Source organism: Chiloscyllium plagiosum, unplaced genomic scaffold (genome assembly GCF_037043375.1).
Source record: "Chiloscyllium plagiosum isolate Xiang-an unplaced genomic scaffold, Cpla_swu_hap1 HiC_scaffold_9, whole genome shotgun sequence".
Taxonomy (NCBI): domain Eukaryota; kingdom Metazoa; phylum Chordata; class Chondrichthyes; order Orectolobiformes; family Hemiscylliidae; genus Chiloscyllium; species Chiloscyllium plagiosum.
The window spans coordinates 105,628,413-105,655,976 of NW_028270147.1; the positions used below are offsets into that span (position 1 = coordinate 105,628,413).

Sequence of the window (27,564 nt, forward strand, 5' to 3'; positions counted from 1 at the left end):
CGCTGTAGGTAGACCCATAATGCCCTTCGGGAGGGAATTCCCAGAATTTGATACAGCAATCCTGAAGAATCAATGATATTTTTCGAAGTCAGAATGATGGGTGGCTTGGAGGGGAACTTGCAGGTGGCGCTCTGCTGCTCTTGTCCTTCTTGATCTAAATGGTCACAGATTTGGGAGGATCTGGCTGAAGATCTCTGAATTTTAGCAATGCGTCTTGTAGATTGTACACACTGCTGCTACTGAGTGGAGTGTGGTGGAGGGCATAGCTGCTTACGGGTGTGGTGCCAATCAAGTGGGCTGCTTTGTCTTGGATGTAGTGAGCTTTTTGTGTGTTACTGGAGCTGCACTCCTCCAGGCAAGTGGGGCAAATTCCATCAGACCCCTGACTTGTGCTTTGTACTCCGTGGATTTGTTATGGGGAATCAGGAGGTGAGTTATACACCACAGTATTCCAAGCCTCTGACCTGCCCTTGTAGCCCACAGTGTTTATATAATGAGTCCAGATGAGTTTCTGGTCCATGGTAACCCTGATGATGTTCATTGTGGAAGATTCAGTAATGGTAACACCATTGAATGTCAAGGGCCATTGGTTAAATATTCTCTTAGAGTCGTAGAGATGTACAGCTCAGAAACAGACCCTTCGGTTCTACTTGTCCATACAGACCAGTTATCCGAGATAAAATCTAGTCCCATTTGCCAGCATTTGGTCCATTTCCCTCTTAAACCCTTCCTATTCATATACGCCGCCAGATGCCTTTTATATATCGTCATTATGCCAGCCGCCTCCACTTCCTCTGGCAGCTCATTCCATGTACACACCACCCTCTGCATGAAACAGTTACCCGTTACGTACCTTTTAAATGTTTCTTCTCTCACCTATGCCCTCTAGTTTTGGATTTGCCTTCACCAGGGAAAAGACTTGTCTATTTACCCTATCCATACCACTCATAATTTTATAAATCTTTTCACAGTTGCCTCTCAGCCTCTGATGCTCCAGGGAAAGTAACCCCAACCAATTTATCTTCTTCCTATACCAGAAACCCCCCACCCTGGTAACACCCTTATAAATCTTTGCATAACCCTTTCAAGATTCACAACATCTTTCCAAGCGCAGGGAGTCCAGAATTGCATAGAGTATTCTAAAAGAGGCCTAATCAGTGTCCTATTCAACCGCAACATGACCTTCCAACTCCTATACTCAATGCTCTGACCAATAAAGTCAAACATACCAAACACCACCTTCACAATCCTGCTTACTTGTCACTCCACTTTCAAGGAACTATGAACCTGCACTCCAAGGTCTCTTTGCTCAGCAACACTCCCCAGTGCTTTACCATCGAGTGTATAAGTCCTGACCTGATTTGCCTTTCCAAAATGCAGCACCTCACATTTATCTGAATTAAACTTCATCTGCCGCCACTCAGCCCATCTGTTCGAGATCCTGTTGTATTCTGAACCTTCATCACTATCCACTGCACCTCCAATTTTGGTGTCATTTGCAAACTTACTAACCATGCTATGTTCCATGTTCACATCCAAATCATTTATGTAAATGACGAAAAGCAGTGAACCCAGCACCAATCCTTATGGGCCACCACTGGTCACAGGCCTCCTACTGGAGATGGTCATTAATTGGCAGTTTTGATGTGAAGATTACTTGTCTTTTACCAGTCCAAATCTGCATATCGTCTAGATCTTGTTGCCTTTGAACATTACTCCTCAGATACTGAAGCAGTCTATGAATGGTATTGAAAATTGTGCAACCATCCGCACTTCTGACCTTATGATGGAAGTAAGGTCAGGAACTGAGGAGCCCCATTTTACTCTGATCTCCCCGATGATCCTCAAGGAACCTCATTTTACTCCCAACTGGAGACACAATGTAATAGCTCTGAGTGTTAGCCATGGCTCAGTGGCACTCTTCCTCAGTCAGCAGAGGGGATTAAGCAAACGCTAAAGTGAAATCCTGGATGTACTGAAGTATTGTTTTCAAAGTGAGGCACCATATTCCCCCTTGGGTGAGTTTTTAAAAAGAGTTTTGGTGTGACACTGAAGAGGAGTGGAGTTCTCCCTCATGGTCCTGGTCAATCTACTACATGAGTCAGTCTGGCTCAACGTTTACTGAACCATTTCTCTAATTTGTGGGAACTTGCTGTGTGAAAGTTTGTTGCAGCTTTTGACGATATTATAATTAGTGGCGATACTTCAAAGGCTGAGAACAACATGCTACAAGTGTGAAAAGTTATATATATTGCAAGTTTTTTGGCAATTTGAGGTTAAGGTGGATGACTTGAGCATTGGTTAAAAAGTATTGTCCATCACGAAGACCAAGTTCTTTACTATTGCAACAATGCAACTTCTACTTTACTGTGGCATTGACATTGAAGTGTACACTGGATGACTCCTTCCAGTAACTCAGACTTGAAACACTGCAATGTGAACTTTTTACCACGGTCTAAAGTCAACATCAAGCTGCTCATTGTCTCGCCTGACTTCCCTTTGAGCACAGTTTGTGAAGCGTTGCACTTTGCCAGGGACTGAGAATGGGCATGTCAGCTTTTCATTCACAGAGCAAATTTGAGACTATTCATTTCCTTTGCTTTGTCTTTATAACTCAACCATAATGTGTCTTCAGTCTGATCTGCACTATTTCCCACACCAACATTTCTGGGCATGTTACTTGCCTTTGACGGTGTTAGCCGAGAAACCTATCAAACACTTCCTGCCTGGAGCCATGTGAGGCAGTGGTCAGTGGTTAGGTCATATAGCTTTGATGAACTCATCTGTTAAACTGAGAACGATTTGACCTTCCTGAACTGCTGGGATCACTGTATGAATCCACGTCATCCCCAATATTTATTGTGAGACCTCCCACAGTGCTGATCTTCAGTTGTCTGCCTACAGTCTATGAAAGGCAGAACATTTTTGGAATTTGACAGAGCAGAGGCCAGCACTTGTTGGCAAAGTGCTGAACCACGTAATGCAGTGAATTGATAAGTGAATAATTACTCATTTCTCAGTCTCGGTCTTAGGCAAGGGAAAATGTCAAACCTTCTCACAATCTGGGAGTATTGCATGCTACCTTAAAGTTGTTTTGTATATGCTTTTGGATCTCACTGATGTTAATCACTTCAATTATAATTACGTTTTAAAGCATTTAGTGATTTTTGTTTAATGGAACATGGTTTGAGTTTCATCCAATTTTACATCATTCAGAATGGGAGAAGAATCAGAAGGCCCAAGCATCAAAGTCTTCATTGAGCAGTTTACGGGAAGGATAATGGATTGGAGGTTGTTTGTCTGTGTATTTAGGGTGTGTGCATTAGTTGCCATTTCTCCTGTGCTTCTATCCCCAGATCTTCATTTCTAATGAAGTTATGAAGTTGTTTGGATTCAACCAGGAGCAATATCAGAAGACAGGCTGGCAGAAGATGAAGACATTTGGCAGGAGAAAACGTGATCGGGTGGACAATATTTTGGTAAGTGCTTCAGTTTAGCAACTGTTCAGTATTATATTGTACCACTGCATCACGACTATGAACACTGCATCCTACATCTGAATTTTCTATTATTTCAAATTGCAAATGCTTTATCTGTTTTTGGCTTACCTGTCTGGCTCTCCTGCATACATCCAGAAAATGCTTCAACTTTCTGATTGAATTGAAAACTTGAGTCCTCACTGGAGTAGTTTGCTGAAAATCAAGTTCTGCTATTCCTTAGTTGCCAGAAAACTTATTTAAATATTCAGAAATACATTGATTTCAGTGCAGTTGGCAAAGTAGTGTCATGTGTACTTCTTTAAATCCCAATGTTTGATTTTACTTTCTCTCCATGTTTCTTTCAGTCCTATGATGAGTTTATGACGAAGACCCAAGCTGAACCCAGTAAAGATCTTGATGTTGGCAGCTCAAGCTCAACCAAACCACAAATTCAAACTCTGTACTCCACTGATACTGAGAAGCTGAAGATTAAACCGTGCTCTCTGCAGAGGTACTTTCAGTAATGGATGTTAATTGTGTAACCTAATGAAGGGATGTCTCTTGTATTTCTCTTTCATACCCCAGTGGGACCCCTTTTGTCCATATTAGTTGGTGATTAAATGGTTCTTGAGTGAAGGAGACCAGAACTTTTCCAGATAATTTACAGCAGGGAAACGTGCCTTTTGGCCCAACAGGCTATTGCGGTTATTTAGTCTCTACTCCCACTTTGTCTCATCCCATCAGTGCATCCTTTTGTATATTTCTCCCTGAGGTACTTATCTAATTTCCTCTGAAACATGTTCGTGCCATTCAACTGAAGCATTCCTGGCATAAGTAAGTTCCATGTTGTCACTCTTCTCAGGGAAGAATATCTTGTTTTGAATTTCTGATTCGATTCGTTAATGTGAACTTCCTGTTCAGGTCAGCCTCACAAGTGAAACATTTTTCCCACCATGCAGCTCAAGCACCTTCAGCGAGGACCAGAGGCCTGACGGGAAGTTAACTTTAAAATATACAAACTTACCTCGGGGGATCTGTGTTCTTCATTTTATGGGTGGCAGTTGGAGTGGGAGGAGCGACAATGAGGACCAGAGACCCGATGGGATGATAACTTTAAAATATAAAAACTTAGCTTGGCGGAGCGAACACAGAGCAGGAACGGACGTGAGACTGCTTGATAAGTGAGGCTTTTGAAGGAGCAGCAGAGCGACAGGCCACAGCGAGGCGCAGAGGACTGTTGGGTATATATTTGGGCAGCAACTGAATCCCGATATACTACACTTGTCGTGTCTCCCCCCGCCCTCTCCTCTCACCAAAGAAAAGGACTCTCATGTGTTGCTAAGGTAAGGCGTTTCAATTGATATTTCTTGTGTATCATGTGATTGATTAAAAGTTCATTATTAATTGGTTAGTTGAATAATATTTAACTTATAATTTTGTATAAATTAATTAAATAAATACAGATGGCTCGACAAGTGATGTGCTGTAGCTGTATATTGTAGGAGTTGGCTGATCTCATTGTGAAGGGCAGTGACCACATCTGCAGCAAGTGTTAGTTGCTCAAAGAACTCCGGATCAGAATTGATGATCTGGAATCTGAGCTTCAAACACTGCGGCACATCCGGGAGGGGGAGAGTTACCTGGACGCAGTGATTCAGGAGGCAGTCACATCGATAGATTAAGTAATTCAAATTCAGTTAGTGATCAGGAACAACAGGATGTGACTGTAAGTGAGGCAGGAAGGGGGATTCTGAGTTCAGGAGTGGAGGAGCCTCAGCCCTTGACCGTGTCCAACAGGTGTGCGATTTTTGCTCCCTGTATGGATGAGGAAAAGGGCTGTGGACAGGATGAGCCAGCTGACCATAACACCATGGTTCAGAAGGCCACTCAAGAGCGGGAGCAAAAAGACAAATAGTTGTTACAGGGGATTCTATAATTAGGGGGACAGATAGTATCCTTTATGAGCTGGATTGGGAGTCCCACATGGTGTGTAGCTGGACCGGTGCCAGGATGCTGGACATCTCCAACCGGCTTGAAAGGATATTGGAGCAGGAGGGAGAAGATCCAGTTGTTGTGATCCATGTTGGCACTAACAGCATAGACAAGGCTAGGCATGTGGGCCTGTGTGGGGAGTATCAAGCACTAGGAAGGAAATTGAAGAACAGGTCCTCGAGGGTCATAATCTCTGGATTACTGCCCGAGCCACGTGCTAATTGTCATAGGGATAAGCAAGTTAGGGAAGTAAGCATGTGGCCAGGAGATTGGTGTGGGAACGAGGGATTCCATTTCATGGAACACTGGGCGATCAGTTTTGGAACAGGGGTGATCTGTACCGATGAGACAGTCTCCACCTGAACCGATCTGGAACCAGTGTTCTGGTGAAAAGGATAAATAAGGTGGTCACTCGGACTTTAAACTTATGAGTCTGGGGGAAGGGAAAGGGAAAGCAACAGGGAGTATGGAGTCAAGTAGAATGATAAGCAACAGGTTAGTATGTGTGCAGGATTTCAGTTCAAGGCAGACCAGGAATGAAGCAAAAACAAAGGATAACTTTGGACATATTACTAGAGATGTTGGAAATCATGAGGATAAGAAAATTAGCATTAAGGCACTTTACCTGAATGCTCATAGTATTTGTAACAAAGTAGATGAATTAACAGCACAAATCATCATGAATGATGATGATGTGGTAGACATCACAGAGACATGGTTGCAGGGGGTTTAGGACTGGCAGTTAAACATCCAAGGATTTACAACTTATCGAAAAGAGAGGGAGGTGGGCAGAGGAGGCAGGGTTGCCTTATTAATTCAGAATGAAATTAAATCCATGGCACTGAATGACACAGGATCAGATGATGTGGAGTCGAAGAACCACAAAGGCAAAAAAACCAGATTGGGCGTTACGGACTGACCTCACAGCAGTGGTCAGGACCAAGGGCGCAAGATGTACCAGGAAATAGATAGGGCATGTCAGAATGGCAAGGTCAAGGTGACCATGGGGTACTTGAATATGCAAATGACCTAGTTGAATAATGTTGCCGGTGGATCCAAACAAAGGGTATTCATGGAATGCTTACAGGATGTCTTTTTGGAACAGCTTGTGATGGAGCCCTCGAGGGAGCAGGCAATTCTGGACTTAGTTTTATGTAATTAGCCAGACTTCATAAAAGATCTTAAAGTCAGGGAACACTTAGGAGGCAGCAATCATAATATGGTAGAGTTCAGGCTGCAGTTTGAAAGAGAGAAGGCAAAATCGGATGTAATGGTGTTACAGTTAAATAAAGGTAATTACAGGGGCATGAGAGAGGATCTGACGAAAATCATCTGGAAGCAGAGCCTCGTGGGCAAGACAGGAGAGCAACAATGGCAGGAGTTTCTGGGTGTTTCCGGATGGGGGGAGGTCGATTTAGAGAGCCATGGCTGACAAAGGAAGTCAGGAAATGTATCAAAGAGAAAGAGAGAGCCTATGAAGTGGCCGGGAAGACTAGGAAATCAGAAGATTGGGAAGACTACAAAAACAAACAGAGGATAACAAAGAGAGAAATAAGGAAGGAGAGGATCAAATATGAAGGTAAGCTCACCAGTAATATTAGAAATGTAAGTGAAAGTTGCTTTCAATACATAAGAAACAGACGAGTGGCAAAAGTTGAAATTGAGCTGTTCCAAATTGATGCAGGAAGGCTAGAGATGGGAGTTAATAGCTGAAGAACTTAATAAATACCTTGTGTCAGTCTTCACAGTGGAAGACATGAGTAATATACCAACAATTAAGGAAAATCAGGGAGTAGAGTTGAGTATGGTTGCCATTACTAAAGAGAAAGTGCTAGAAAAGCTAAAAGGTCTAAAAATTGATAAATCTCCTGGCCCGATGGGCTATATCCTAGAGTTCTGAGGGAAGTGGCTAAGGAACTAGAGAAGGCATTGGTTGTGATCTTTCAAAAATCAGTAGAGTCAGGGAAAGTCCCAGATGATTGGAAAATCACTGTTGTAACCCCCTTGTCCAAGAAGGATCAAGGCAAAAGATGGATACTTACAGGCCGATTAGCCTCACCTCGGTTGTCAATAGAATTCTCAAATATGTTGTTAAGGATGATGTTTCTAAATTCTTGGAAGTGCAGGGTCAGATTAGAACGAGTCCGCATTGATTTAGTAAGGGGAGATCGTACCTGACAAACCTGTTCGAATTCTTTGAAGACGTAACAAGTAGGTTAGACCAGGGAAACCCAGTGGATGTTATCCATCTCGACTTCCAAAAGGTCTTTGGTAAAGTGCATCATGGGAGACTGCTGAGTAAGATGAGGACCCATGGTGTTTGAGGTGAGCTACTGGCATGGATTGAGGATTGGCAGTCTGAAAGAAGGCAGAGAGTTGGGATAAAAGGTTCTTTTTCGGAATGGCATCTGGTGACAAGTGGTGTCCCGCAGGATTCAGTGTTGGGGCCGCAGCTGTTCACTTTATATAATAATGATCTGGATGAAGGGAGCTGGGGGCTTTCTGGTAAAGTTCACCGATAATAAGTAGTTAGGTGGACAGGCAGGATGTTCTGAGGAGGTGGGGAGGCTGCAGAAAGATTTAGACAGTTTTGGAGGGTGGTCCAAGAAATGGCTGATGAAATTCAACGTGAGCAAATGCAAGGCCTTGCACTTTGAAAAAAAGAATACAGGCATGGGCTATTTTCTAACGCTGAGAAAATTCCTAAAGCCAAAGTACAAAGGGATCTGGGAGTGCTAGTCCAGGATTCTTATAGATTGAGTCCGTGGTTAAGAAAGCAAATGTAATGTTGTCATTTATCTCAAGAGGGTTGGAATATAAAAGCATTGATGTGCTTCTGAGACTTGATAAAGCTCTAGTTAGGCCCCATTTAGAATGCTGTGTCCAATTTTGTGCCCCACACCTCAGGAAGGACATACTGGCACTAGTGTGTGTCCAGCACAGACTCTCACGGATGATCCCTGGAATGGTAGGAATAACATACGATGAACGACTGAGGAGCCTGGTATTGTATTCATTAGAGTTTAGAAGGTTGAGGGGAGATCTAATAGAAACTTACAAGATAATGCATGGCTTAGAAAGGGTGGAAGCTAGGACGTTGTTCCCGTTAGGCAGGGAAACTGGGGCCCGTGCGCACAGCCTTAGAATGAGAGGGCGTCAATTTAGAATGGAAATGAGGAGACATTTCTTCAGCTCGAATTTATTGCCATGGAGCACAGTGGAGGCTGGGATGCTGGGTGTCTTCAGGGCAGGGATTGATAAATTCTTGATCCCACAAGGAATTAAGGACTACGGAGAGAGTGCGGGTAAGTGGAGTTGAAATGCCCATCAGCCATGATTAAATGGCGGAGTGGACTCAATGGGTCAAATGGCCTTACTTCCACTCCTCTGTCTTATGGTCTTCATTTTTAAACTTCTCTATCAAGTCTCGTTTTCAAAGTTCTCTATCCAGTCACTAGTTTATACAGTTAATGGTCGGGCCCTGGGTGTGTTGCTGAACAAAGAGACCTCGGGATGCAGGTGCATAGTTCCTTGAAAGTGGAGTTGCACGTAGAGAGGGTGGTGAAGAAGGTATTTGGAGTGCTTACCTTCATTGGTCAGAACATTGACTGTAGTGGTTGAAGTGTTACGTTGCAGCTGTACAGAACGTTAGTGAGGCCCCGTCTGGAATACTGCATCCAGTTCTGATCACCTTTCTGTAGGAAGGATGTTAAATCTGAGAGCGTGCAGAAAAGATTTACAAGGATGTTGCCGGGACTGAGTTGCAGGGAGAGGCTGAATAGGCTGTAGTATTTTTCCCTTGGAGCATTGGAGGCTGAAGGGTTTTTGTAGAGGTTTATGAAATCATGAGGGGTATGGATAGGTTGAGTAGCCAAGGTTTTTTTCCCAGGGCAGGAAAGTTGTAAACTAGAGGGCATAGGTTTAAGGTGAGAGGGAAAGATTTAAAAAGGGCCTGACGGATAACTTTTCAGGCAGAGGGAGCTGCACACATGGAATGAGCTGCCAGAGTGGTGGAGAGGGGTACAATTACAACTTGTACCTTTTAAAAGGCATTGGGATGGGTACATGAATAGGAAGGGTTGAGAAGCATTGGGCCAAACGCTGGCAAACTGGGACTAGGTCACGTTGGGATATCTGGTTGGTGCGGATGAGCTGGGTCTGTTGTATAACTGACTCTATGACCTCATGCATTTTGACGTCAATGCTGAATCAACCTTTTGAGATAAAATATTTCATGGTCAGAGCTATCTGGAGTTTAATGTCTTTTTTTAAAAAAATGCATTTGTAATGAAGTCGGTCTGTTTACTCTGTATGTGAAAAAGAAAGAATGGATCATTATTTTTCAAGAGGAAATGATGGCTGAAGGTTGTACATTTGCTGCTGCAGAATATTATATGTTCATATAGAATATAATTAGTTCTATTGGGTGAGTTTTTGAGATGTGCCTTGAAGCAGTCTAGTGGGTGAAAGATTTCTACGAAGTATTGAGTATTGTTGGAATAGAGAACTGCCACATACACTGTGATCCGACCCCCATGCTGTAAGTTTTCAAACAATTAAATCATTGCCCATTCATATTCAATCCCCTTTTGCACATGAACTGTGATCTTTGTTTTGCTTCCCACTTCCCTATCTCTATCTACTGAGGATCTGAATCCTGAATCCTGAATGTAGACTGAGGTAACCAGTTGATGTCAGGAACAACCACTTCACACATGCTCTTACTAACTAAAATGGGAACAAAATGGCTTCTTAATGCAAATAATATGACAGAATGGCTTCTAGGCTGCAAATTGACAATTCTGCTAAAAGCTGCATAAAATGGCTTTTAACGCTGTTATAGTCCATAGTTGACTCATCACAGTCTGCCTCAACAGAGATTAGCAGACAATGCTTCCTTTACAGCATAGAAATAACTAGACTAGATGATACATTACTGGCCAATCTAACTGACCTTCAAGTGCTGGTGCAAAGGTTCGGTTAGTGAGATAAGAGTGGCTTAAGTGTTGGAAAACAAAGTTGGTTCCCAGGAAATATCATTGGACCAAGTTGCTGTCAGTTAAGATTATTTCGTAACTTGATTGTTACTACGCGATAATGGCTTGTACCTTTAAGAAAAAGTATAAACATATGTTTGTTTTAAGCCATGCGTGCATGGCTTAAAACAAAGTTAGTTAGTAGCATCCAACCAGGGACACTTTGCTTCAAGGGCAGGACTAGCTTTGCCAATGGCTTTTGGACTGGTGCGGGGCGGGATGCGCCAGAAGGCCGTAATAATGGGACATGTGATGGAGGTTGAGCCAGAGCTTTCAAAAGAATTAGCAGAACTGCAGGCGGAAGAGTTTGGTTGAAGTAATACTCCTGGAGGGCAAGTAGACTTTAAGCTCCGTCCATTAAAAACAACTTGAATGATCAAAATGCAAGTAATCAGTTTTCTGAACCAAGTAAGTTTGACTTGCTGCACGTTATTAATGAATCTAGCAAGGCAGTGGAAATTTTTGGAGATGACCAAAATTGAAAAGAGAGCTTGTCCAAGTCTGGTGAGGAGGAACGATTAGCAAACTTGAGTGAAGACCAGAATGAAGAAAACATGAACTGGAATGATGTGTTCATAGAGAAGGCATCCAAGGCAGTACTGGAGACAGAAACCAAAATCAATACCAATGTGTCTGTGTGTTCTTCCAGTGCACTATGGGAGGGGTTTTCACTCAATATCCATGAGATCTCTTCAACTCCTCTGTTGGATTTACTGAACAGGGAAAAGGACCAACTTGAGGCTCAATTTAAAGTACCATTCCTCGAGCCTGAATCTGAGGAAATCCATGAGGAGCACGTGGACATTAAAAGAGAGGATCCCAAGGACAATTGTAAGGATAGGGAAAACTTGAACGGAGATGATCTGAAGAGCAGTGACTCAAAGGCCAATTCTTTGGTTGATACGATACAGGTAGACAATCCTTTAACCTGAATCCCGAAATCCGAAAAGCTCCAAAGTCCAAAGTTGTTTTTGTGAAGTTATTTCCTCATTAACATGGTTGCTTGGCGTATCACTCAGATGTGACGTAGTGTGGGGGCGGGGGGAGCAGCACTGGCAAACCGCAATTCTGTTTCATCGCCCCATTTTACAGAGTGAGTATGCTCCTCCGGTATGATTTTTAATCATTTCACCATCAAACTGTCACTTATTCTGAAATTTGAAGAGTTCTAAATTCCGAGAACCAGCTGGTTCCGAGCATTTCAGATAAAGGATTGTGCACCTGAGCTATCTCCCTTTGTCAAGGACACTGTTGAACAATTGCATGAAATCACAAAGTCTCGAGCTGAGAAGATCCAACTTCCTAATCAAGGATTACAGTTCAAATTGGATGTTGAATCCTGATACAGGTCGCCTTCCAAGGATCGAGAGGAGGAACACAAGACGGTTATCCAATTGGAGACATCTGAAAGAGCTGACCGTGATGATGATAAGGAGGAGGTATTATCTCCAGATCTTTGTCCTCGACCTGCAAGTATTAATTTTTAACCTGTTTTGGGATGGATTTGAATTTCAAGAATTGGAGATGTGTTATTGGTCTCGAAGCATTGATGCAATTGTTTTATTAATAATTCCAGAGCTTCTTAAATTCCCATGTTTTAACATACTTACAGGATTGTCATTGTTTCTGTAACAATATGTCAAAATGCAACTCCACTTTTTTCAGGCACATTTTGCAGGTCTCATTTTCAGAAATGATCCTGAGTGTTCCCCTTTACTAAGGACCCTTTACAAAAAGACTGTTAAATGGTTAAATATATTTGTGGGTGATAAAATCCAGCTCTAGGCAATATTAATAAAATTTCTGGTGTCTCGGTGTTTTCTACCTTGCCCATCAATTCTCAAAATATGTGTAAGTACGCCTGATTATTTCTCAAGGTTTAGTGACCATTTCCACTGTGTAATTATTGAGTTTAGAACTGAAGGATTGCTATTGAAATTCAAAACGTTTCCTCCTGCACTTTTCTGTTCTTCCCTAAAAGGGAGGAAGTGTTTTTAAAGATGTTCTTTTAAACTAAGTTTTTAATCATGCTTTTCAATCTCTTGCAAAATCAGTTCACATACAATTTTTCCAGCAAAGTCCCGAGCCTGAATGACCATCTGATTAGAAGAACAGAAGGGTTTATGGTTTGCACATATTAACATTGATTGGACAAGCAGCTCTTTTCATGGAAGTGCTTGACAAGTTCTCATACTGTCCATTCCTTTCTGAGCATTCAATGCAGGAAGTCACTGAAATAGGTGCTTGGGTCAGTTTGATTTGACACAGCAACATCCTGACTAAACTGACACATGCTCTTCTGATTTGTCAATATTTGTATTTCCCTATAAAGTGCAGGAATAAAAAGGGGTGCAGCAGTCAACTGAAAGTGATCTGATTTTGGAAAGCTGAAGCTCAGAACGTTCAGTCTGAAATCATTCATTCCCCTAAGTACACAACAGTTAGTAGATGAAGAGATTCTCCATACTTATACTCTGAACCAGGAAACATTTGAATGGTCTGTATCAATTTCCTAAAATGGACATTACTTTCTCCATGGTAACTCGTATCTAGCCATATTTCTTGTGATTGCATAGTTTGAAGAATATTCACTGATTTCATCACAATGTATCTGACCCAAATTGTTCAAAAGCTGTATTCTTCCCATCCTCCACACTCCATGATAGTCAGCAGTGGGACCTCTCCCTTTGTGAGCCTCATGAAATATTGCTCAGTGTGATGTGTTCTTTTCATAACAAATGTATTTTTAAAGCTCAGAAAGACCACTTGGGATACTTTGCAACTTTGTAAAGATTTTTTTCACCACCTTGATCAAGTCAACTATTTTTAAAAATTGAAAACGAGTTAAAGCATTTCTCCTGACTCCATTAACTGAATTATGTATTGCGTTTGAGTACTCAGTCTGATAAAATATACTGTTTAATGTCAATCCATGTGGAAACCTTAACTTTCATTACATGGCTGAGAATAAATTGGAAATGAATTCCAGCCTGTGTCCAACTCGTCAGACATACTCTGAGATATAAAAAGAAGGTTCTTGTTTGTTTGTCTCCCCATTTTCATGCTTTGATTTCAGTTTTGTTCCTGACCTTCAGTTTCGAGATTGATTAGATTTTTAGATTAGATTACTTACAGTGAGGAAACAGGCCCTTCGGCCCAACAAGTCCACACCGACCCGTACTCCTACATTTACCCCTCACCTAACACTACGGGCAATTTAGCATGGCCAATTCACCTGAGCTGCACATCTTTGGACTGTGGGAGGAAACCGGAGCACCCGGAGGAAACCCATGCAGACACGGGGAGAATGTGCAAACTCCACACAGTCGCCTGTGGCCAAAGTACACAGACCAATAGTCTGTGTACTTTGCAACAGGGCAGCACAAGTGGGCAGGAAGAATTGGCCAAACGCCTGGCAGAGTTGGATTTGAGTCATGAGGCACTCGATGACTTGGTAGATGACCAAGATTCGTTTGATGAGGACTTTGGGCTGAGCTGTAGCAAAGTGCAGCAGCCAGTACAGGAGGCACAGTCTCCAAAGGATGTGCCTCTGAAAATCCAAAGGGAACCTTACTTTTCTGTAGCTCTTGAGGTTGAGAAGATGGTTCATGCAGTGGCTGAGGAAGTTGAAGGAACTTGGCCACGATTCAGGAGATCTACGAATACCCCCAGATTATCTTGAGAATAATAAATGAAAAGATGTAGAGAGTGTGAGCAAAAAAGGTTTTTGGGAGGTGAGCTTCAGCTTTTGCGTTTGTTTTTTCTCAATTAAGCAAGAAAGGTGAGTTAATAGTGCTCCACAGCAGCTCTGATTGATGATATGCATAACAGAGCATGTTAAAAACATTAACTCGATCCTGATGACAGCTTTGAATTCAATTTCCCATTTTGCCCCTTCCCTAAAAGTCCAAAGCCCCTTTCTCCTCCACTGTTTGTACTCTCCCATTGTTAATTTATCATCATCAACCTCCTCCTCATCCTGTTATTCACTAAATCCCATCTTTCACCACTTTGCCAACTCTGAGAATCTATAGTTTCTATTTCTGTTTACATAATATATGGTGTCTCTTCCAGTCACTTTTTAAAAAAATTTCTGTATCATCTGTCTTTCCATTGACATATAATTATTAATCATCTTCTTAAAACTCTCCAGAATCGATCTTCCACAGGTCACGCCATAATTTTCAGACGAAGAAAGCCGTAAAGGTTGCACTTTTCAGTCTGAATTTGTGCTGTGTTGAGGTTCCCAGAATTGACCAAAATATTCTAAGATCTTATGCAACTTAATGGCTTAAATCGTTTGTGTGCAGTTGGAAGTGTCAGGTTTTTTTTTTAATGGCCATATCTATCACTTTAAATGGCCTGTATGTTTGAATACTTTGTGGCCTTTTTCTCTGATCTGACTAGGATCTTACCATTTCAGGTGTAATTCCTTTTCTTATCCACTCAATGTATGACTTCATCTCACTCTCAACTTCAATTCCATCTTCCGGTAAATATTCTTCTGTATCTGTCACTGCATTACAATTCCATCTCTGTCCCTTCAACCTAAGTTGGAATCATTTAGTTTCCTTCTCTTAAATTCCCAAGTCAAGATTGTGTTTATTACTATAACAATTAAGGGCGATCTGAGCATGGGCTCCTGTGGGCCCCTTCCATTCTCCACACCTTTCTTGTGTGAAGTCTTTATTTTACCCCGAACCTTGCATTTTCCCAACCACCTCTATCCATTTGACTATGCTCCCCTTCATTTGAGGTGCTTTTGAGTTTTGCCATTGGTCTCCTCAGAGGCAACTTCTTGAAATAATTTCTGAAAATCCATGTAAACCATGTACACTTTTTTCGTACTAATCTGCTCTTTTATTAATACATCCTTGTCAAATTATTTGATAGTTCACAACCTGCTAATTAGAAATTCATGCTAATTGCTCCTGATTAGCTACTGTCTCTTGAAGTGCTTTATCTCCATATTTTTAACTCTTAATTTACCAACAAATGAAGAAAAACTAACTGATTGAGAAATTCCTGTTTTTCTTATTTTGATCGAGGAGTTAGCTGCCCTCCAATCCTCTGGTCAACTTTTAGGAGGTAATAATTGGAGCCATGATAGTTTGCTTTCTATTTACCGCATGTCCCACAGATGTCATTCATTTTGTTTCAAAGATTTGCTTCATTTTATGTTGTGGTGCCTTCCTTAGTATTATATTAGTAAGCTTGTCGAATACATCTGCACCTACCCTTGGTCGTTCTGCAATCCAATTAAACCCCTTCTTGAATCTCTCTTTTGCCTTCTCTCCTGCAATCAATGATATTCTAAATTTATCCTTGGTTCAGATTGTGGAGCAAACAGTTGCTATTTTATATATTTTGAACAGTATTCCTTTTTGTTTTCCATGTAGCGATCTAACGAGCTTTTTTTGGGGGGGAGGGCGTATCTAATATAATTTTTTCTCCGCTACCCTTTTACTTCTTCCAGCTTGTATTTAATGTGACGAGAGAAATTCTCACTGAGATGTTTTCTGAAGACCCCAGTGCCAGCCAAGCCCCATGGATGAAGCCAAGCCGAATTAGCTCTGCTTTCTTCAAACGAGCGAGGAATTTAAATGAAGTGAAGGTAATAATTCCATGTAATCCTTTTGTCCTACTTGTCAGTAATAATGTTGCAAATGCACTGCTAGTTGGAGCCTTGGATGCTGCCTGACCTGCTGTGCTGTTCCAGCACCGCTCTAATCTAGACTCTGGTTTCCACCATCTGCAGTCCTTGTTTTTACCTGGAGCTAAAATATGTGTAAGTGAGTGACTCAATTTGTAAACAGTGGCTACTATCCTGACTTGAAATTCTGCCACTGCTTCTTACAAGTCCTTCCCTAATGAGATTGTGGGTCTTGGTTAGCACCATCTTGTCAAGATTAGAGTGATGTTGGTGTAGCACAGCAGGTCAGGCAGCATCTAAAGAGCAGGAAAACTCAGCGTTTCGGGCAAAAGCCTTTCATCCTCCGATGCTGCCTGACCAGCTGTGCAACGCCAGCACCACTCTAACCTTGACTCTGATCTCCAGCAACTGCAGTACCCACTTCCGTCTACCATCTTCTCAAGGACAACTAGGAAGGGGCAATAAATGCTAGCCCACATTTATATAAATGCCCACATTCCATGAATGAATAAAAAAAAATTACTCAAAGCTCATTGAGCACCAAGGAACTCTATTTTAATTCTAAACTCCTCAATGAACATTTTTTAAATGACTCCTAGGGTCTGGGCATCGCCGGCTGGCCAGCATTTATTGACTGATCCTAGTTGATTTTGAGAACCTGGTGAGCTATCTTTTGTAACCACTGCAGTCCATGTGCTGTAGGTAGACCCACAATCCCCTAAGGGGGAAATTCCAGGGATTTGATACAGTAATCCTGAAGAACCAGTGATATTTTTCTAAATCAGAATGGTGCGTGGCTTGCAGGGGCTTTTGCAAGTGACAGTCCTGTGTATCTGCTGTTCTTGTCCTTCTAAATCTAAATGGTTATAGATTTGGGAGGATCTGGCTAAAGATCTTTGAATTTCTGCAATGCATCTTGTAGATTGTAAACACTGCTGCTACTGAGTGGAGGGTGGTGGAGGGCCTGGCTGCTTGCAGATGTGGTGCCAATCAAGTGGGCTGCTTTGTCTTGGATGTGGTGAGCTTATTATGTGTTACTGGAGCTGCACTCATCCAGGCAAGTGGGGCGTATTCCATCAGACTCCTGACTTGTGCTTTGTACTCGGTGGATTTGCTATGGGGATTCAGGAGGTGAGTTATACACCACAGTATTCCAAGTCTTTGACCTGCCCTTGTAGCCCACAGTATTTATATGATGAGTCCAGATGAGTTTCTGGTCCATGGTAACCCCCATGATGTTCATAGTGAAGAATTCAGTGATGGTAACGCCATTGAATGACAAGGGCCGTTAGTTGAATATTCTGAGAGTTATAGAGTTGTACAGCTCAGAAACAGACTCTTTGGTTCAACTTGTCCAAACTGACCAGTTATCCGAGATAAAATCTAGTCCCCTCGCTAGTGTTTGGCCCTTTTTCCTCTGAAAACCTTTCTATGCATATACTCATCCAGATATCTTTTAAATATCTTTATACAGTCGCCCCTCAGCCTCCGATGCTGCAGGGAAAATAGCCCCAACCAATTCATCCTCTTCCTATAGCAGAAACCCCCCCAACCCTGGCAACATCCTTGTAAAGCTTTGCATAATCCTTTCAAGATTCACAAAATCCCTCCGAGAACAGGGAGTCCAGAATTGAACACGGTATTCTAAAAGAGGCCGAATCAGAGTCATGTACAGCCGCAACGTGATTTTTCAACTCCTAAACTCAATGCTCTGACCAATAAAGGCAAGCATAACAAACACCGCCTTCACTATCCTGTCTACTTGTGACTCCACTTTCAAGGAACTATGAACATACATTCCAAGGTCTCTTTATTCAGCAACAGTCCCCAGGACGTTACCATTGAGTATATACGTCTTGCCCCTATTTGCCATTACAAGATGCAACACTGTCCACTACACCTCTATTTTTAGTGTCATCTGCAAACTTACTAACCAAACTATGTCCCATGTTCACATCCAGATCATTTATGTAACCTAAGAAAAGCGGTGAACCCAACACCGATCCTTGTGGTACACCACTGATCACAGGCATCCTACTGGAGATGGTCATTGACTGGCAGTTTTGGTGCAAAACTTACTTGCCTCTTGCCAGTCCAACTTGCATATTGTCCAGATCTTGTTGCCTTTGAACATAACTCCTCAGATACTGAATCTATGAATGGTACTGAATATTGTGCAACCATCTGCACTTCTGACCTTATGATGGAAGTAAGATCAGGAACTGAGGAGCCCCATTTTACTCTGATCTCCCCGATGATCCTCGAGGAACCTCATTTTACTCCAAACTGGAGACACAATGTAATAGCTCTGAGTGTTAGCCATGGCTCAGTGGCACTCTTCCTCAGTCAGCAGAGGGGATTAAGCAAACGCTGAAGTGAAATCCTGGATGACAGTCCTGGTGCCGTACTGAAATATTGTTTTCAAAGTGAGGCCCAATTTTCCCCCTTGAGTGAGTTTTTTAAAAGAGTTTTGGTGTGACATTGAAGAGGAGTGGAGTTCTCCCTCATGGTCCTGGTCAATCTCCTATATGAGTCAGTCTGGCTCAACGTTTACTGAACCATTTCTCTAATTTGTGGGAACTTGCTGTGTGAAAGTTTGTTGCAGCTTTTGACGATATTATAATAGTGAATATACTTCAAAGGCTGAGAACAACATGCTACAAGTATGAAATGTGATGTATATTTGCAAATTGTTTTTGGCAATTTGAGGTTCAGGTGGATGACTGAGCATTGGTTAAAAAGTATTGTCCAGCACGAAGGCCAAGTTCTTTCCTATTACAACAATGCAACTTCTATTTTACTGTGGCACTGAAATTGAAGTGTACACTGGATGACTCCTTCCAGTAACTCAGACTTGCAACACTGCAATGTGAACTTTTTACCACGGTCTAAAGTCAACATCAAGCTGCTCATTGTCTAGCCTGACTTCCCTTTGAGCACAGTTTGTGAAGTGTTGCACTTTGCCAGGGACTGAGAATGGGCATGTGTAAATCAGCTTTTCATTCACGGAGCAAATTTGGGACTGTTCATTTCCTTTGCTTTGTCTTTATAACTCGACTCGACTGTGTCCTCAGTTTGAACTGTATTATTTCCCACACCTACATTTCCAGGCATGTAACTTGCCTCTGGTGGTGTTAGCTGGGAAACCTATCAAACACTTCCTGCCTGGAGCCATGTGAGGCAGTGGTCAGTGGCTAGGTCATATAGCTTTGATGAACTCATCTGTTAAACTGAGAACGATTTGACCTTCCTGAAATGCTGGGTTCACTGTATGAATCCACATCAGCCCCAATATTTATTGTGAGACTTCCCATAGTGCTGATCTTGAGTTGTCTGCCTACAGTCTATGAAAGGCAGAACATTTCTGGAATTCGACGGAGCAGAGGCTTCTTAGAAGGTGCTGTTGGCAAAGTGCTGAACCACGTAATGCAGTGAATCGTTAAGTGAAATAATTAATTTTCTCAGCCGAGGTCTTAGGCAAGAGAAAGTGTCAAACCTTCTCACAATCTGGGAATGTTGCATGCAACCTTAATGTTGTTTTGTATATGCTTTGGATCACACTGATGTTATTCACTTCAATTGTCATTCAGTTTTCAAGCATTTAGCAGATTTTTGTTAAATAGAACATGCTTTGAGTTTCATCCAATTTTGCATCTTCATTGAGCAGTTTTAGAGTAGGATAATGGATTGTGGATTGTTTTGTCTGTGTATTTAGGGTGTTTGCAACAGCTGCCATTTCTCCTGTGCTTCTATCCCCAGATCTTCATTTCTAATGAAGTTATGATGTTGTTTGGATTCAACCAAGAGCAATAGCAGAAGACAGCTTGGCAGAAGATGAAGAAATTTGGCAGGAGAAAACGTGATTGGATGACCCATATTTTGGTAAGTGCTTCAGTTTCGGAATTGTCCAGTTTTACATTGTAGCATTACGTCACGATTATGAACACTGCGCCATACATCTGAGTTTTCTATTATTTCAAATGACAAATGCTTTATCTGTTTTTGGCTTACCTGTCTGGTTCTCCTGCAGACATCCAGAAAATGCTTCAACTTTCTGATTGAATTGAAAACTTGGGTCCTCACTGGAGTAATTTGCTGAAAACCAAATCCTATTATTTCTTAGTTGCCAAAAAAGTTGAAAAAATATTCAGAAGTACATTGAATTCAGTGCAGTTGGCAAAGTAGTGTCATGTGTACTTCTTTAAGTCCCAATGTTTGATTTCACTTTCTGTCCATGTTTCTTCCAGTCCTATGATGAGTTTGTAAAGAAGACCGAAGCTGAACTCAGTACAGATCTTGATGTTGCCAGCTCAAACTCAACCAAACCGCAGATTAAAACTCTGTACTCCACTGCTACTGAGAAACCGAAGATTAAACCTCCCTCTCTGCAGAGGTACTTTCAGTAATGGACGTTAATTGTAACCTTACAAGGGATGCCTCTTGTATTTCTCTTTTATGCCCTAGTGGAACCCCTTTTGTCCAAATAAGTTGGTGATGAAGTGGTTCTTTAGTTAAGGAGACCAGTACTTTTACAGAGACTTTACAGCAGGGAAACGTGCCTTTTGGCCCAACAGATTTGTGCAGTTATTTCGTCTCCATGCGAGTCTACTCCCACTTTGTCTCATCCCATCAGTGCATCCTGCTGTATATTTCTCCCTGAGGTACTTATCTAATTTCCCCTTTAAGAAATTTGTGCTATTCAACTTCAGCATTCCCGGTTCTAGCAAGTTTCATGTTGTCACCTTTCTCAGGGAATAATGTTTTGTTTTGAATTTGTGTTCAATTCGTTAATGTTAACTTCCTGTTCAGTCAGCCTCACAAGTGAAAACATTTCTCCCTCTATGCAGCTCAGGCACCTTCAGCGAGGACCAGAGGCCTGATGGGAAGGTAACTTGAAAATGTAATAACTTAGCTCGAGAGTTCAGTGTTCTTCAATTCTTCGGTGGCAGGTGGAGTGGGAGGAGCGACAACGAGGACCAGAGACCAGATGGGAAGATAACTTTAGAATGTAAAAACTTACCTTGGCAGAGCGAACACTGAGCAGGAATGGACACGAGACTGCTGGGTAAGTGAGGATTTTAAAGGAGTAGCAGAGGGAGAGGGCACAGCAAGGCGCAGCGGACTGGTGGGTATATATTTGGGCAGCAGCTGAATCCCAAGATGCTACCCGTGTAGTGTCACCCCCTCCGCCCCCCCCCCTCCTCTAACCAAAAAAATGGTCTCCCGTGTGTTGCTAAGGTAAGGTGTTTCAATTGATATTTCTTGTGTTTCGTGTGATTGATTAAAAGTTGGCTATTAGTTAGTTAGTTGAATAAGACCTTAGAGAAGTACGAGAAATTGTTTAATTCATAAATTTGTATAAATGAATTAAATAAGTAGAGATGGCTGGACAGGTGATGTGCTGTAGCTGTATGGTGTGGGAGTTGGCTGAACCCATTGTGAAGGGCAGTGACCATATCTGCAGCAAGTGTTGTTTGCTAAAAGAACTCCGGATCAGAATTAATGATCTGGAATCTGAGCTTCAAACACTGCGGCACATCCAGGAGGGGGAGAGTTACCTGCTTTGTTTCAGGAGGCAGTCACACCCGGTAGATTAAGTAATTCAAATTCAGTTAGTGATCACGAACAACAGGGTGTGACTGTAAGTGAGGCATGTAGGGGGACTCTGAGTTCAGGAGTGGAGGAGCCTCAGCCCTTGACCTTGTCAAACAGATATGCAATTTTGCTTCCTGTATGGGTGAGGAAAAGGGCTGTGGGCAGGATAAGCCAGCTGACCACTGCAACATGGTGCAGAAGGCCATTCAAGAAAGGGAGTAAAAAGACAAGTAGTTGTTACAGGGAATTCTGTAATTAGCAGACAGATAGTATCCTTTGCAAGCCGGATTGGGAGTCCCACATGGTGTGTTGCCTGCCCGGTGCCAGGGTGCAGGACATCTCCGATTGGCTTGAAAGGATATTGGAGCAGGAGGGAGAAGATCCAGTTGTTGTGATCCATGTTGGCACTAACAGCATAGACAAGGCTGGGCATGTGGGCCTGTGTGGGGAGTATCAAGCACTAGGAAGGAAATTGAAGAACAGGTCCTCGAGGGTCATAATCTCTGGATTACTGCTCGAGCCACGTTTTAATTGTCATAGGGATAAGAAAATTAGGGAAGTAAACACGTGGCTAGGAGATTGGTGTGGGAAGGAAGTTTTCCATTTCATGGGACATTGGCATCAGTTTTTGGAACCTGGGCGATCTGTACCGATAAGACAGTCTCCACCTGAACCGCTCTGGAACCAGTGTTCTCGTGAAAAGGATAAATCGGGTGGTCACTAGGACTTTAAACTTATGAGTCTGGGGAAAGGGAAAGCAACAGGGAGTATGGAGTCAAGTAGAAAGATGAGCAGCGGGTTAGCATGTGTGTGCAGGGTTAAAGTTCAAGGCAGACTAGAATTGAAGCAAAAAAGAAGGATAACTTCGAACATATTAGTAGAGATGTTGGAAATCATGAGGATTAGAAAACTAGCATTAAGGCACTTTACTTGAATGCTCAATGTATTCGTAACAAAGTAGATGAATTAACAGCACAAATCATGGTGAATGATGATGATGTGGTCAGCATCACAGAGAGGTGGTTGCAGGGGGTTCAGGACTGGCAGTTAAACATCCAAGGATTTACAACTTAAAGAGAGAGAGAGAGGGCAGAGTTGCCTTTTTAGTTCAGAATGAAATTAAATCTATGGCCTTGCACTTTGGGAAAAAGAATACCGCCATGGACTATTTTCTAAACGGTGAGAAAATTCATAAAGCCAAAGTACAAAGGGATCTGGGAGTGCTAGTCCCGGATTCTCTAAAGATTGACTTGCGGGTTGAGGCTGTGGTGAAGAAAGCAAATGTAATGTCATTTATCTCAAGAAGGTTGGAATATTAAAGCAGTGATGTGCTACTGAGACTTTATAAAGCTCGAGATAAGCCTCACTTCGAACAATGTGACCTATTTTGGGCCCCACACCTTAGGAAGGACATACTGGCACTGGAGTGTGTCCAGCAGAGATTCACACGGATGATCCCTGGAATAGTAGGCTGAACATACGATGAATATCTGAGGATCCTGGGATTGTATTCATGAGAGTTTAGAAGGTTGAAGGGAGATGTACAAAAAACTTAGAAGATAATGCATGGCTTAGAAAGGGTGGACGCTGGGAAGTTGTTTCCGTTAGGCAGGGAGACTAGGGCCCATGGGCACAGCCTTAGGATTAGAGGGGGTCAATTTAGAATGGAAATGAGAGACATTTCGTCAGCCAGAGAGTAGTTGACCTGTGGAATTCATTGTCACGGTGGCCGGGATGTTAAATGTCTTAAAGACAGAGATTGATAAATTCTTGATCTCACGAGGAATTAAGGGGTACGAGGAGAGTGCGGGTAAGTGGAGTTGAAATGCCCATCAGCCATGATTGAATGGTGGAGTGGACTCGATGGGTCGAATGGCCTTACTTCCACTCCTATGTCTTATGGTCTTCATTTTTAAACTTCTCTATCAAATCTCGTTTTCAAAGTTCTCTATCCTGTCACTAGTTTATACAGTTAATGGTCGGGCCCTGGGGAGTGTTGCTGAACAAATAGACCTTGGGATGCAGGTGCATAGTTTCTTGAAAGAGGAGTTGCCGGTAGAAAGGGTGGTGAAGAAGGCATTTGGCATGCTTGCCTTCAATGGTCAGAACATTGACTGTAGTGGTTGAGGCATTGCGTTGCAGCTGTACAGGACATTGGTGAGGCCTCATTTGGAATACTGCATACAGTTCTATAGGAAGGATGTTAAACTTGAGAGAGTGCAGAATAGATTTAGAAGGATGTTGCTGGGACTGAGTTACAGGGAAAGGCTGAATAGGCTGAAGTATTTTTCCCCAGAGCATTGGAGGCTGAAGGGTTTTTGCAGAGGTTTGTAAAATCATGAGGGGCATGGATAGGGTGAATAGCCAAGATTTTTTTCCCAGGGCAGGGGAGTCATAAACTAGAGGGCAAAGGTTTAAGGTGAGAAGTGAAGATTTAAAAAGGGCCTGAGAGATCACTTTTCAGGCAGAGGGTGCTGCATACATGGAATGAGCTGCTAGAGTGGTGGAGAGGGGTTCAATTTTAACTTTTCGAAAGCATCGGGATGGGTACATGAATAGGAAGGGTTGAGAAGGATATGGACCAAATGCTGGCAAACTGGGACTAGGTCACGTTGAGATATCTGGTTTGTGCGGGTGAGTTGGGTCTGTTGTATAACTGACTCTATGACCCCTTGCCTTTTGACCCCCATGCTCAATCAATCTTTTGAGATGAAATATTTCATGGCCAGAACTATCTGGAGTTTAACATTTTTTTTAAAAAAAGATGCATTTGTAATGAAGTCGATCTGTTTATTCTGTATATGAAAAAGAAAGAGAATGAATCATGATTTTTAAAGATGGAATGATGGCTGAAGGTTGCATTTGACATAAAACCTGCATACTTGCTGCTGCAGAATATTATATGTTCATATAGAATATAATCAGTTCTATTGGGTGGGTTTTTGAGATGTGCCTTAAAGCATTCTAGTGGGTGAAAGATTTCTCCAAAGTATTGAGTATTATTGGAATGGAGAACTGCCACATATATTGTGATCCGACCCCCATACTGTAATTTTTCAAACAATGAAATGGACAAGATCACTGCCCATTCATATTCAATACCCTTTTATACATGAAATGTGACCTTTGTTTTGCTTCCCACTTCCCTATCTCTATCTCCTGAGGATCTGAAACCTGAATACAGGCTGAGGTACCTAGTTGTTGTCAGGAACAACCACTTAACCCATGCTGTTACTAACTTAAGTGGGAACAAAATGGCTTCTCAATGCAAATAATATGACAAAATGGCTTCTTGGCTGCAAATTGACAATTCTGTTAAAAGCTGCATAAAATAGCTTTTAATGCTGTTCGAGCTGCATAATTGACTAATCACAGTCTGCCTCAACAGAGATTAGCAGACAATGCTTCCTTTACAGCATAGAAATAACTAGACTAGATAAGACATTACTGGCCACCCTAACTGACCTTCAAGTGCAGATGGCAAGACTCGGTTAGTGAGGTTAGGGTGGCTTAAGTGTTGGAAAACAAAGTTGGTTCCCAGGAAATATTGGACCAAGTAGCTGTCAGTTAAGATTGTTTCATAAGTTAGTTGGTAATTGTCTGAATGTACTATACGATAATGGCCTGTACCTTTCTTTAAGAGAAGTATAAAAATGTCTGTTTTAAGGGGTGTAGGTTTGCTCGCTGAGCTGTAGGTTTGATATCCAGACGTTTCATTACCTGGCTTGGTAACATCATCAGTGGCGACCTCCAAGTGAAGCGAAGCTGTTGTCTCCTGCTTTCTATTTATATCTTTCTCCTGGATGGGGTTCCTGGGGTTTGTGGTGATGTCATTTCCTGTTCATTTTCTGAGGGGTTGATAGATGGCATCTAGATCTATGTGTTTGTTTATGGCATTGTGCTTGGAGTGCCAGGCCTCTAGGAATTCTCTGGCATGTCTTTGCTTAGCCTGTCCCAAGATAGATGTGTTGTCCCAGTCGAAATGGGGTTTTTTTCATCCGTGTGTAGGGCTACGAGGGAGAGAGGGTCGTGTCTTTTTGTGGCTAGCTGGTGTTCGTGTATCCTGGTGGCTAACTTTCTTCCTGTTTGTCCTCTGTAGTGTTTGTGGCAATCATTGCATGGAATTTTGTAGATGACGTTGGTTTTGTCCATGGGTTGTACTGGGTCTTTTAAGTTTGTTAGTTTTTGTTTGAGAGTGTTGGTGCGTTTGTGTGCTACTATGATTCCGAGGGGTTTTAGTAGTCTGGTTGTCATTTCTGAAACTTCTTTAATGTATGGTAAGGTGGTTAGGGTTTCTGGCTGTGTTTGGTCTGCTTGTCATGGTTTGTTCTTGAGGAATCTGTGCACTGTATTTTTTGAGTATCCGTTCTTCTTGAATACGTTGTATAGGTGGTTCTCCTCTGTTTTCCGAAGTTCGTCTGTGCTGCAGTTTGGCTCGTTGGAATAGTGTTCTGATACAGCTTTGTTTGGAGGTCACCACTGATGATGTTACCTAGCCAGGTAATGAAATGTCTGGATATCAAACCTACAGCTCAGCGAGCAAACCTACACCCTAACCCTCAACCTGAGCTACAAACCTTCACAAACCTTGCACATGTCTGTTTTAAGCCATATGTGCAGCTCCTCTGAGGAACATGGAAGTGTATAACCTCTGTTTGTGGACGATCTGTGCCTGGCCGTATGAAAAATAAAGAATGAAATGTTAAAGAACCAGACCAATTGTGAGTGCTTTTTCACCGATCATGGAACAGAGACACCACCCCACCCCCCCTAACTCCACTGGGGGTCCGGATCTTCATTACCAGTATTGTCAGAAGAATGTCTTGCTCCAGCTTGGCAAATCAGTTGCATATATGTTGACTACTGTTCTGTGGTCACCTTCAGTGTCAGGTGAACCTGCATGCCATGTTGTCAATTGCTGGTCTCACCTTGGAATGTCGGAGTGAGTGCCATGCATGCAACTTGATGCTGACTCCTTTCTTTTTATACCGTCTGTACCAAGCCCAGTACCATTTTCAATCACCTTCCATCAGTTTGTGCTAAAATGCTACAGTTATATTCTCCTTCAGATGTTGGTAACAGTGATTCATTTAAAATTTATAAGCTCCTGGTTTGGGCAGTATGAACCATGTAATTCCTTGACATTAATGCACTGATATCAAAGCATGCATATGTGGAAAATAAAAATTGCTATGCTTTTATAAATGATGCATGGTAGCTTTTTTAAAGCATTTTTGCATTTAACTGTTGTATCATCAGATCAGTACAGTAACGTGCTTATTTTTTTTCAATTCTATCATGAATTGGAATGAGAATTATTTTGCTTTTCTCTGAGACTTTTTTGACAGCTGGCTGTCTTTTCATTATTGTAACTCCTATAAGACAGATGTACAGAAAGCTGGTTTTGTAATTTAAAGTATGACTCATAACTGGAGATGAGTCATATTGCGTGCAATTCTGGTCTCCTTCCTATCGGAAAGATGTTGTGAAACTTGAAAGGGTTTAGAAAAGATTTACAAGGATGTTGCCAGGGTTGGAGGATCTGAGCAACAGAGAGGGGTTAAACAGGATAAACAGGTTAGGGCTGTTTTCCCTGGAGTGTCGAAGGCTGAGGCGTGACCTTCTAGAGGTTTAGGAAATCATGAGGGGCAAAGTCTTTTCTGTGGGGTGGGGGAGTCCAGAACTAGAGGGCATGGGTTCAGGGTGAGAGGGGAAAGATATAAAGGAGACCGAAGGGGGAATGTTTTCACTCAGAGGGTGATACGTGTATGGAATAAGCTGCCAGAGGAAGTGGTGGAGGCTGGTACAA

The 27,564-nt window shown here is 42.2% G+C and overlaps 1 pseudogene; it reads left to right on the top strand.

The window, feature by feature from the left end:
- LOC148149223 (centrosome-associated protein 350-like) overlaps positions 1–27,564 on the top strand; it is a 758,453-nt pseudogene that overhangs the window by 726,977 nt on the left and 3,912 nt on the right.